This window comes from Protomyctophum bolini (genome assembly GCF_963924005.1).
Source record: "Protomyctophum bolini genome assembly, chromosome: 12".
Taxonomy (NCBI): Eukaryota; Metazoa; Chordata; class Actinopteri; order Myctophiformes; family Myctophidae; genus Protomyctophum; species Protomyctophum bolini.
In genome coordinates, this window is record NC_137873.1 from 44,834,727 (window position 1) to 44,849,162 (window position 14,436).

A 14,436-nucleotide genomic window follows, 5' to 3' on the forward strand; every position below is an offset into this window, starting at 1 on the left:
GGTTCCTGAGAGGAAGCTGGGCTCTAAAGCCCGTCTGACTCTGTGGAGAACCCTCCCTTCAGGAGAGACGTGTAGAGAGTCAGAGAGACAGACAGACAGAGAGTCAGAGAGACAGACAGAGAGTCAGAGGGACAGAGAGACAGACAGACAGAGAGACAGAGATACAGACAGAGTCAGAGAGACAGACAGAGAGACAGAGAGACAGACAGAGAGTCAGAGAGACAGACAGAGTCAGAGAGACAGACAGAGAGACAGAGAGACAGACAGAGAGTCAGAGAGACGTGTAGAGAGTCAGAGAGACAGACAGAGAGTCAGAGAGACAGACAGAGAGTCAGACAGAGAGTCAGACAGACGGACAGAGAGTCAGAGAGAAACCCTCCCTTCAGAGGGTGTCAGAGGGGCTGACATCACAACACGTGTGACCTACGTGGATGACAGACTGTACACTCACACTGTACACACAGTGTGTCACTGTACACACAGAGATGACAGACGTACACACAGAGTGCACAGGAGAGAGGCAGAAGAATTTATTCTGTTTACATCAATATGTTTGTAAATTAAATTCCAATGAATTTCTAGGATTGTTTGTATGTTGAGCTGTCCATGGTGCTGAAGTGCACACGTTTGAAAGTGCGCGTGCACACGCACACACACACACACACACACACACACACACACACACACACGCCATATTGGTAACAAGCCACAGCAACATGTCTTCAACACTGAGCTGATCTTTATCCTTGACAACATCCTGCTTTGTCCGTGACAACATCCTGGTTTGTGTGCGAGAGAGAGAGAGAGAGAGAGAGAGAGAGAGAGAGAGAGAGAGAGAGAGAGAGAGAGAGAGAGAGAGAGAGGGAGAGGGCTGTGGGAGAGGAGAGGGTGATGACAGATCAGCCTTCTAAAATAGAACTCAATAGAGTCTACTGTAGATAAATGATCCTAATTTCACCCCATGGTCCCTGCATTATTCATACCAGACCAATGTCTCTCTCTCTCTCTCTCTGACAACCCTGGACAAGCAGTCCAGGGTTTATTTTGACTCGCATCATAAATTTAATAACGGAAGAGAGAGAGAGAGAGAGAGAGAGAGAGAGAGAGAGAGAGAGAGAGAGAGAGAGAGAAGAGAGAGAGAGAGAGAGAGATGAGAGAGAGAGATGAGAGAGAGAGTGCGTGTGCGAGTGCGTGGTGTGGTGTGTGTGTGTGTGTGTGTGTGTGTGTGTGTGTGTGTGTGTGTGTGTGTGTGTGTGTGTGCATCAATTTAACAAAGGTGCAGACGATCAGAAATCAGCAGAGAGTGATGGACGATTGCACTACTCTATGCCGTATTGAAGTGGGACTCAGACCCAGACTTTCCCCTGGAAATAAAAACGTCTGGGTTTCCGAGGCTAGGTGGGGTGAAGCTATAAGGGAGCGGGCCAGCTGGGGAGTGCTAGTATACGTCTGAATTTGTCCATTTTCCTTTCCCGCTGACCGGTCATCTCTGTGCATCAAACATTCTGCGACAGCCTGTTTTACATGGTTGTGGTTGATAATGCTGAGAGACTCCAGGAGGAGAACCGATCATCAATACATTGACTCTCCTCCCTGTTTATGGAGCTGTCTGCTGCCAACATCAAGATCTCTTCCAGTGTGATAACGCCTTCAGAGAGGGAGTCACAATAGCCCTTTAACTCATCATATTCTGAATCACTATCGGCCCTGCGTTATTGTTACTGCGTTAATGTTACTGCTGCTGAATTAGTTACATTTTCGTTAGAAACAGACTGTATCATATGAGTGTCTGACTGTCGTAAACGATACAGAGACACCTCCCTGACAATATAACGACACAGAGACACCTCCCTGACAATATAACGATACAGAGACACCTCCCTGACAATATAACGATACAGAGACACCTCCCTGACAATATAACGATACAGAGACACCTCCCTGACAATATAACGACACAGAGACACCTCCCTGACAATATAACGATACAGAGACACCTCCCTGACAATATAACGATACAGAGACACCTCCCTGACAATATAACGACACAGAGACACCTCCCTGACAATATAACGATACAGAGACACCTCCCTGACAATATAACGATACAGAGACACCTCCCCGACAATATAACGATACAGAGACACCTCCCTGACAATATAACGATACAGAGACAACCTCCCTGACAATATAACCTTACAGAGACACCTCCCTGACAATATAACGATACAGAGACACCTCCCTGACAATATAACGACACAGAGACACCTCCCTGACAATATAACGACACAGAGACACCTCCCTGGCAATATAACGATACAGAGAAACCTCCCTGACAATATAACGATACAGAGACACCTCCCTGACAATATAACGACACAGAGACACCTCCCTGACAATATAACGACACAGAGACACCTCCCTGACAATATAACGATACAGAGACACCTCCCTGACAATATAACGATACAGAGACACCTCCCTGACAATATAACGACACAGAGACACCTCCCTGACAATATAACGATACAGAGACACCTCCCTGACAATATAACCTTACAGAGACACCTCCCTGACAATATAACGATACAGAGACACCTCCCTGACAATATAACGACACAGAGACACCTCCCTGACAATATAACGACACAGAGACACCTCCCTGGCAATATAACGATACAGAGAAACCTCCCTGACAATATAACGATACAGAGACAACCTCCCTGACAATATAACGACAACAGAGACACCTCCCTGACAATATAACGATACAGAGACACCTCCCTGACAATATAACGATACAGAGACACCTCCCTGACAATATAACGATACAGAGACACCTCCCTGACAATATAACGATTCAGAGACACCTCCCTGACAATATAACGACACAGAGACACCTCCCTGACAATATAACGATACAGAGACACCTCCCTGACAATATAACGACACAGAGACACCTCCCTGACAATATAACGATACAGAGACACCTCCCTGACAATATAACGATACAGAGACACCTCCCTGACAATATAACGACACAGAGACACCTCCCTGACAATATAACGATACAGAGACACCTCCCTGACATATAACCTTACAGAGACACCTCCCCGACAATATAACGATACAGAGACACCTCCCTGACAATATAACGACACAGAGACACCTCCCTGACAATATAACGACACAGAGACACCTCCCTGGCAATATAACGATACAGAGAAACCTCCCTGACAATATAACGATACAGAGACACCTCCCTGACAATATAACGACACAGAGACACCTCCCTGACAATATAACGATACAGAGACACCTCCCTGACAATATAACGATACAGAGACACCTCCCTGACAATATAACGACACAGAGACACCTCCCTGACAATATAACGATACAGAGACACCTCCCTGACATATAACAATACAGAGACACCTCCCTGACAATATAACGACACAGAGACACCTCCCTGACAATATAACGATACAGAGACACCTCCCTGACAATATAACCTTACAGAGACACCTCCCTGACAATATAACGATACAGAGACACCTCCCTGACAATATAACGACACAGAGACACCTCCCTGACAATATAACGATACAGAGACACCTCCCTGACAATATAACCTTACAGAGACACCTCCCTGACAATTTAACGATACAGAGACACCTCCCTGACAATATAACGACACAGAGACACCTCCCTGACAATATAACGACACAGAGACACCTCCCTGGCAATATAACGATACAGAGAAACCTCCCTGGCAATATAACGATACAGAGAAACCTCCCTGACAATATAACGATACAGAGACACCTCCCTGACAATATAACGACACAGAGACACCTCCCTGACAATATAACGATACAGAGACACCTCCCTGACAATATAACGATACAGAGACACCTCCTGACAATATAACGATACAGAGACACCTCCCTGACAATATAACGACACAGAGACACCTCCCTGACAATATAACGATACAGAGACACCTCCCTGACAATATAACGATACAGAGACACCTCCCTGACAATATAACGACACAGAGACACCTCCCTGACAATATAACGATACAGAGACACCTCCCTGACAATATAACGATACAGAGACACCTCCCTGACAATATAACGACACAGAGACACCTCCCTGACAATATAACGACACTGAGACACCTCCCTGACAATATAAACGATACAGAGACACCTCCCTGACAATATAACGACACAGAGACACCTCCCTGACAATATAACGACACAGAGACACCTCCCTGACAATATAACGATACAGAGACACCTCCTGACATATAACGATACAGAGACACCTCCCTGACAATATAACGATACAGAGACACCTCCCTGACAATATAACGACACAGAGACACCTCCCTGACAATATAACGACACAGAGACACCTCCCTGACAATATAACGATACAGAGACACCTCCCTGACAATATAACGACACAGAGACACCCTCCCTGACATATAACGACACAGAGACACCTCCCTGACAATATAACGATACAGAGACACCTACCTGACCATATACGATACAGAGACACCCAGAGGCAAAGTATCCCAAAGTAATGCCCAATGAAGTAGTCGATGCATTGCTCACTGGAAAAACAATAGAAGTATATCCTCTTCACCAGTGTTGATTTCGTCGACTAAAACCAAGACAAAAATCACACCTGTGTGAAGTGAGTGGTGCAACTCCGTGTGGGGGTGTGTGTACTGTACTGTACTTTCACTTTACTGTACTGGCACACCCAAAATAACCATATATACAGTTGATATGTGCGTGTGTGTTTGTGTGTGTGTTAGGTTGCACACGGGTGGCGAAAAACAACCATGCTGTGTTTGTGCTCAGACGCACCCACCCACACACACACACACACACACACACACACACACACACACACACACACACACACACACACACACACACACACACTTTTTTCACAGATGAAAACTAAATGTAAACTAAATTAAAACTAAGACTAAATATACAGACAATTTCGTCGACAGATAAAAACTAGACTAAAACGTTAGGAAAGGACTCTATAGTGGACAAGAGATCCAGTGTATAAGTCATTTCACACGCATGCTGAAATAGCCGATCTGCAAGCTCACAACGCGTCGCAGCACGACGCGTTGTGAGCTTGTAGATCGGCTGTTTTCAGCAAGTGTAAAACCAGTCATTACGACGCATCAAGGCCCGACAAAACACATACATGCATTAGTCGACTAAATCAACTGTATAGATTTACTCGACTAAAATCGCATGATATTTAGTTACTACTAAAACTAACTCTAACTCTAACTAACACTAACACATTCCAGGTGAGGTAAAATATGACTAAAACTATAAGTGAAAACTGTTCAAGAGACTAATGACTGAGGTAAGGTACGGTAACAAGGTTTCAAAACAAGAGACTAATGACTGAGGTAAGGTACGGTAACAAGGTTTCAAAACAAGAGACTAATGACTGAGGTAAGGTACGGTAACAAGGTTTCAAAACAAGAGACTAATGACTGAGGTAAGGTACGGTAACAAGGTTTCAAAACAAGAGACTAATGACTGAGGTAAGGTACGGTAACAAGGTTTCAAAACAGACTAATGACTGAGGTAAGGTACGGTAACAAGGTTTCAAAACAAGAGACTGATGACTGAGGTAAGGTACGGTAACAAGGTTTCAAAACAAGAGACTAATGACTGAGTAAGGTACGGTAACAAGGTTTCAAACAAGAGACTAATGACTGAGGTAAGGTACGGTAACAAGGTTTCAAAACAAGAGACTAATGACTGAGGTAAGGTACGGGTAACAAGGTTTCAAAACAAGAGACTAATGACTGAGGTAAGGTACGGTAACAAGGTTCAAAACAAGAGACTAATGACTGAGGTAAGGTACGGTAACAAGGTTTCAAAACAAGAGACTAATGACTGAGGTAAGGTACGGTAACAAGGTTTCAAAACAAGAGACTAATGACTGAGGTAAGGTACGGTAACAAGGTTTCAAAACAAGAGACTAATGACTGAGGTGAGGTACGGTAACAAGGTTTCAAAACAAGAGACTAATGACTGAGGTCAGGTACGGTAACAAGCTTTCAAAACAAGAGACTAATGACTGAGGTAAGGTACGGTAACACGGTTTCAAAACAAGAGACCAATGACTGAGGTAAGGTACGGTAACAAGGTTTTAAAACAAGAGACTAATGACTGAGGTAAGGTACGGTAACAAGGTTTCAAAACAAGAGACTAATGACTGAGGTAAGGTACGGTAACAAGGTTTCACTAACTAGACTAATGACTGAGGTAAGGTACGGTAACAAGGTTTCACTAACTAGACTAATGACTGAGGTAAGGTACGGTAACAAGCTTTCAAAACAAGAGACTAATGACTGAGGTAAGGTACGGTAACAAGGTTTCACTAACTAGACTAATGACTGAGGTAAGGTACGGTAACAAGCTTTCAAAACAAGAGACTAATGACTGAGGTAAGGTACGGTAACAAGGTTTCAGAACAAGAGACTAATGACTGAGGTGAGGTACGGTAACAAGGTTTCAAAACAGACTAATGACTGAGGTAAGGTACGGTAACAAGGTTTCAAAACAAGAGACTAATGACTGAGGTAAGGTACGGTAACAAGGTTTCAAAACAAGAGACTAATGACTGAGGTAAGGTACGGTAACAAGGTTTCAAAACAAGAGACTAATGACTGAGGTAAGGTACGGTAACAAGGTTTCAAAACAAGAGACTAATGACTGAGGTAAGGTACGGTAACAAGGTTTCAAAACAAGAGACTAATGACTGAGGTGAGGTACAGTAACAAGGTTTCAAAACAAGAGACTAATGACTGAGGTAAGGTACGGTAACAAGGTTTCAAAACAAGAGACTAATGACTGAGGTAAGGTACGGTAACAAGGTTTCAAAACAAGAGACTAATGACTGAGGTAAGGTACGGTAACAAGGTTTCAAAACAAGAGACTAATGACTGAGGTAAGGTACGGTAACGAGGTTTCAAAACAAGAGACTAATGACTGAGGTAAGGTACGGTAACAAGGTTTCAAAACAAGAGACTAATGACTGAGGTAAGGTACGGTAACAAGGTTTCAAAACAAGAGACTAATGACTGAGGTAAGGTACGGTAACAAGGTTTCAAAACAAGAGACTAATGACTGAGGTAAGGTACGGTAACAAGGTTTCAAAACAAGAGACTAATGACTGAGGTCAGGTACGGTAACAAGGTTTCAAAACAAGAGACTAATGACTGAGGTCAGGTACGGTAACAAGGTTTCAAAACAAGAGACTAATGACTGAGGTAAGGTACGGTAACAAGGTTTCAAAACAAGAGACTAATGACTGAGGTAAGGTACGGTAACAAGGTTTCAAAACAAGAGACTAATGACTGAGGTAAGGTACGGTAACAAGGTTTCAAAACAAGAGACTAATGACTGAGGTAAGGTACGGTAACAGGGTTTCAAAACAAGAGACTAATGACTGAGGTAAGGTACGGTAACAAGGTTTCAAAACAAGAGACTAATGACTGAGGTAAGGTACGGTAACAAGGTTTCAAAACAAGAGACTAATGACTGAGGTAAGGTACGGTAACAAGGTTTCAAAACAAGAGACTAATGACTGAGGTAAGGTACGGTAACAAGGTTTCAAAACAAGAGACTAATGACTGAGGTAAGGTACGGTAACAAGGTTTCAAAACAAGAGACTAATGACTGAGGTAAGGTACGGTAACAAGGTTTCAAAACAAGAGACTAATGACTGAGGTAAGGTACGGTAACAAGGTTTCAAAACAAGAGACTAATGACTGAGGTAAGGTACGGTAACAAGGTTTCAAAACAAGAGACTAATGACTGAGGTAAGGTACGGTAACAGGGTTTCAAAACAAGAGACTAATGACTGAGGTAAGGTACGGTAACAAGGTTTCAAAACAAGAGACTAATGACTGAGGTAAGGTACGGTAACAAGGTTTCAAAACAAGAGACTAATGACTGAGGTAAGGTACGGTAACAAGGTTTCAAAACAAGAGACTAATGACTGAGGTAAGGTACGGTAACACGGTTTCAAAACAAGAGACTAATGACTGAGGTAAGGTACGGTAACAAGGTTTCAAAACAAGAGACTAATGACTGAGGTAAGGTACGGTAACAAGGTTTCAAAACAAGAGACTAATGACTGAGGTAAGGTACGGTAACAAGGTTTCAAAACAAGAGACTAATGACTGAGGTAAGGTACGGTAACAGGGTTTCAAAACAAGAGACTAATGACTGAGGTAAGGTACGGTAACAAGGTTTCAAAACAAGAGACTAATGACTGAGGTAAGGTACGGTAACAAGGTTTCAAAACAAGAGACTAATGACTGAGGTAAGGTACGGTAACAAGGTTTCAAAACAAGAGACTAATGACTGAGGTAAGGTACGGTAACAAGGTTTCAAAACAAGAGACTAATGACTGAGGTAAGGTACGGTAACAAGGTTTCAAAACAAGAGACTAATGACTGAGGTAAGGTACGGTAACAGGGTTTCAAAACAAGAGACTAATGACTGAGGTAAGGTACGGTAACAAGGTTTCAAAACAAGAGACTAATGACTGAGGTAAGGTACGGTAACAAGGTTTCAAAACAAGAGACTAATGACTGAGGTAAGGTACGGTAACAAGGTTTCAAAACAAGAGACTAATGACTGAGGTAAGGTACGGTAACAAGGTTTCAAAACAAGAGACTAATGACTGAGGTAAGGTACGGTAACAAGGTTTCAAAACAAGAGACTAATGACTGAGGTAAGGTACGGTAACAAGGTTTCAAAACAAGAGACTAATGACTGAGGTAAGGTACGGTAACAAGGTTTCAAAACAAGAGACTAATGACTGAGGTAAGGTACGGTAACAGGGTTTCAAAACAAGAGACTAATGACTGAGGTAAGGTACGGTAACAAGGTTTCAAAACAAGAGACTAATGACTGAGGTAAGGTACGGTAACAAGGTTTCAAAACAAGAGACTAATGACTGAGGTAAGGTACGGTAACAAGGTTTCAAAACAAGAGACTAATGACTGAGGTAAGGTACGGTAACAGGGTTTCAAAACAAGAGACTAATGACTGAGGTAAGGTACGGTAACAAGGTTTCAAAACAAGAGACTAATGACTGAGGTCAGGTACGGTAACAAGGTTTCAAAACAAGAGACTAATGACTGAGGTCAGGTACGGTAACAAGGTTTCAAAACAAGAGACTAATGACTGAGGTAAGGTACGGTAACAAGGTTTCAAAACAAGAGACTAATGACTGAGGTAAGGTACGGTAACAAGGTTTCAAAACAAGAGACTAATGACTGAGGTAAGGTACGGTAACAAGGTTTCAAAACAGTCGTTACGTTAAGGTTGCTGTACAATAAAACAAAACAAGAACATCTCAATCAAAAAATAAACCAACAATGAAACAAGAAACAGAAGCAGCAAAGACAGACAGTATACCTAGAAATAGATAAGGTAGAACAGTACATAGAAATCACTGGAGCAAAAGCCAAAATGTTTGCGGTACAAATGCGTTTTCAGTAGCTTCTTAATAACCCATTCTGACCGGGAACCCATTTTGGTGTTCAGCATCATGTTATGCTTTAGCTATTGAAAAATAGCAGATCTACAAGCTCATAGCGCGCCACCGAGTGGCGCGCTACGAGCTTGTAGGTCTGCTATTTTTTTGAAAAATCGAAGAACGACTGGCATTTTTAGAATCTGATCTCAGGTCAGAATGGCTTAATCAGACCAGTGTGTGTCCAGTGGAAACCTCGTATGAATCTGATCTCAGGTCAGAATGGGTTAGGGGATAATGTCTGAAGAGACAAGACAACACTACTCACCCAACCTGTAAGGCAGGAGTCCTCTGTCCTCTGTTCACAAGCTCTGATGTTGGTTCTTGGTTCAGAACCAGAACTAAGACACAGAAAATGTCCCACCAAACTCCTTTCTCTCCTTCCCTAAACAAAGTTAATTGGGTCAGACTGTGTTGTTGTTGTTGTTTGTGTTCAGTTCTGATTTGGCTTATCATTGTTATTATTATTATTATTATTATTATATTAGCACTGGCTTTGAAAAGAGGATGTTTGACAAAGAATAACAAAACAAACAACAAACACTCTTCTAACATGTCCCAAAATGGAACCCAGGCTCGGCCAGCGCCTCACTTCCTGTTCCTTTATAGCTTCCTGGCAGTTCACTTCCTGGAATATAGGAACTATTGCTCACATACTTTCTCCCCACAGCTCCCCCTGTGACCAAACCTTGTCATTGTTTCAACAGGAGATGTATGACCACATGCACGGTTCAACTGCACAAAACACATTATGTTATATTCTCCGTATACATTAAATATTCAACCTTAGTTTAACACATTTTGGACTGAGGTCGATTTAAAAAAAAAGGCTTCTAAATCCTAACATTCTCCAGAAAAACCCTATGTTTCTATATGTCAGTGGTGCTCAACCTTTTTCATGTCAAGGACCCCCAGAATTATCTCTATAGAGGGCCGCAGGCCCGCCTCCTTTCAGAAAAGCGAGTGGCCCAGGAAGTGGAAGCCCCATGCATTCTCCCATCGGCACTTTTAATATAATTTATTTAAAGACGGGACTGCGGCGCTCTATTGGGCCACGGACCCCCATCTCAAAATATGTAGTTCCAGGGACCCCCCCCCAGAAGCTAATATTTCAGTTAAAAATGCTCTGAAATATATATTCAATGATTTGCGTCACATTTTATCGATCTTTCAAAAAATAGCTACGAGCTTGTAGATCTGCTATTTTTCAATAGCTAAAACATAACATGATGCTTAGTTAAAACTCCAAAAAGGGGTTCCCGACCAAAATGGGTTAATCAATATATTCCCTTACAATTCCCTGATTTTCTTTCAATACTCATACAGTACAAGGACGGGAAATACATAAATTCACACATTTATGTGGCAGCTGTGTCACAGTATTATGATGACATATGAAATGTGTCACAGTATTATGATGACATATGAAATGCCGCATAGCTCGCTCATTGGTCTAATTCAACTCCCGGTCTGGCTTACCGTAAATCACTTTGGATTAAGAGAGCGTCTGATAAAGGCTCTACGTTGTAAATCATAACAAACAAAAAATAACCCTATAACAAACATTTGTTTTTGCTAAACCCCATTCCTCTCCACGCGCGCACACGCATACACGCACACATTCACACACGCACACACACACATTCACACACACCCTGTCACTTTATGGCCTCGTATAACAAATGGACTCTCGGGCTGATCCGTAGCAGAGATGGATGAGAATAGAGTTGAATCGATATTAAATTAATTTAGACCTCAGGACGACTCTTCTACAACACGCATACAGATGTGATGTTCTCACAGGTATGAGGACCACTCTTCGATACATGCATACAGAATCTGATCTCAGGTCAGAATGGGTTAATCAGACCAGTGTGTGTCCAGTGGAAACCTCGTATGAATCTGATCTCAGGTCAGAATGGGTTAAGACGTGCAGGAAGTGACGTCCAAACATGTGTGTGTAGAGTTGGTATAATGAGGATGTATTATCTGTCTCTGCAGGCCTATAGTCACCTCAGCATAACATATACATAAATGCACTAAACGTATAAATGATCCTAACAGCCTCCTCTTAAACACAGTCTGAACACCGTTTGCCTCTCGTCAGCAACACCTGCTGTGTTGCCATGATTGTTGTTCTTGCTTAATGTACTGTGAGTCGCTCTGGATTGAGAGCGTCTGATAAATGCCTGAATTGTAAATTGGGATCTGTGATGTATCGTAATCATGCCGGAATGGTCCGTATGTCCCGCGGAATCAGGTCTGTCTGTGTGTCTGTCTGTCTGTCTGTCTGTCTGTGTGTGTTAGAGCCATTTTCTATTTATGATGATTTGCATTTAATCTGCTATTTATTGCCTGCTATATGTATTGGTTATTTTGTGGTTATTTAATTATTATAATCACGCTATGAATTCGATGGCTTGAATGGAGGTTTCCCCTCCCCTTTTGTGAGATGATTTGTAGGTGCTAGGCACGCAATGACAGACAGGTGACTCCCTGCTGGGAGAGAATGTGACAGACGGGGAAGCTCATGAGTTTGTTGACCGCGCTCACAGGCTCTTTTTGTTTATTTTGAATACAAGTTTATGTTATGAGAAGGAGAAATAAATAGGATTTGTTCTGACAAAACAATCCGATCTCCGTGCAAGTATTTCAATCAAGAAGAGAGGCGACGCGAGTTATACAGCAACAATAGACTGCAACACCACCCCGACCAACAGTGGCCTTATTTGTTTGCTAAGAAAGGCCACGATAGTCTGTCTGTCTGTCTGTCTGTCTGTCTGTCTGTCTGTCTGTGTGCGTGCGTGCGTGTGTGTGCGTGTGACCAGTGAGTCATCCATAATGTCAGCGACCCACAGAGTACAAAGAGACACATATGTGAGGCGGCATCCCCCCCCCCCCCCCCCCCCCCCCCCTACGGGCATGATAGCGCACGTGGCACTGCCTGCACATGTGGCATGGGTGCGTGTGTGTGTGTGTGTGTGTGTGTGTGTGCATGCATGTGTGCGCACGCACTGAGGGTGAACACGTCTTGTGTGGCACTGAGTTAGAAGTTGTGTGCGTCACTCAGGGCAGCTTTTGTGCCTGTGCACGCAGGCACGCACATGCATCCGTGCATGTGTGTGTGCGTGCGTGCAAGCGTGCGCAAGTGAGCAGAATCTGTTGAAGCGTAATAGACAAAGGCCATCGCACATAATCTGTGCGTCTAAAGCGCCACCCAAACAAAGGGATAGAAAAATAACAAATAGGAGAAGGAGGAGGAGGAGGAGGGAGAGGGAGAGGGAGAGGGAGAGGGAGAGGGAGGGATGGATGGATGGATGGATGGATGGATGGATGGATGGATGGATGGATGGATGGATGGATGGATGGATGGTTTGTGTGAAGAAGGTCTGGCTCAGAAATAAAGCAACGCTCTCTTTCATCTTCATCCAGAAACATCTAAACATCGTCAGCATCCTTCCTTCTGTCAACCATGATAGTTTCAGCCAATCAGCATCCTTCCTTCTGTCAACCATATAGTTTCAGCCAATCAGCATCCTTCCTTCTGTCAACCATATAGTTTCAGCCAATCAGCATCCTTCCTTCTGTCAACCATATAGTTTCAGCCAATCAGCATCCTTCCTTCTGTCAACCATATAGTTTCAGCCAATTAGCCCATTTAGACCTGCATGGGAACCATTCTACTGAATGTCTTCTACATCCTGACAGTTCTCTGAAAAACCTCGTGTTTCTATATCAGTGGTTCTCACAGGGTTAAACCCTCGTGTTTCTATAACAGTGGTGCTCACAGGGTTAAAACCTCGTGTTTATATATCAGTGGTTCTCACAGGGTTAAAATGAGGTTTAACCCTGTGAGAACCACTGATATAGAAACATAGGGTTTAACCCTGTGAGAACCACTGATATAGAAACATAGGGTTTAACCCTGTGAGAACCACTGATATGGAAACATAGGGTTTAACCCTGTGAGAACATGTGTGTCACTTCTCCACTACAAGTCTCTGTTGACGCGACACAGGTGGAGCGGGCCCTGTGATTGGATGAACCAATGGGGGTGGGGGGGGGGGTTGGTGATCGCTGTGATTGAACTGACCCAAGGGGGCAGCAGGAGGGATGGGGGGCTGGGGGGTGATTGAACTGACCCGGAGGGATCAGGGGGGAGAAATCAATTGGCATTGGAAAGCTCACTGAACTGATTAACCTCCGAAGCCCCTCACTCAATTCATCATTAACACAACATGTAGGCCAACAATCTGTCACACATGCGTCTCTAAAACCTCTGATCTACACAAGCCACCCTTGTAGCAGCAGGTGTCTGCCGTTTTCTCTGGGTGACCGTTCTGGTACGATCGGGTGTGATTTGGGCTTCATAGCCCGAAGGGGGGGGGGGGGGGGGGGGGGTTTCTGGAGGTCCACATCACCAGAAGGACCACCAGACCAGCGTCTCTTTTCCCTGAGGAGACTATAAGGAAAGTCAAACGTTCCAAACAGACCCTGGAACGCTTCCATACTGCTGTAGCATCGATAGTATGAAGATGACTCTAAATGACTCTGGAACGCTTCTATACTGCTGTAGCATCGATAGTATGAAGATGACTCTAAATGACTCTGGAACGCTTCTATACTGCTGTAGCATCGATAGTATGAAGATGACTCTAAATGACTCTGGAACGCTTCCTATACTGCTGTAGCATCGATAGTATGAAGATGACTCTAAATGACTCTGGAACGCTTCTATACTGCTGTAGCATCGATAGTATGAAGATGACTCTAAGATGACTCTGAACACTTCTATACTGGCTGTAGCATCGATAGTATGAA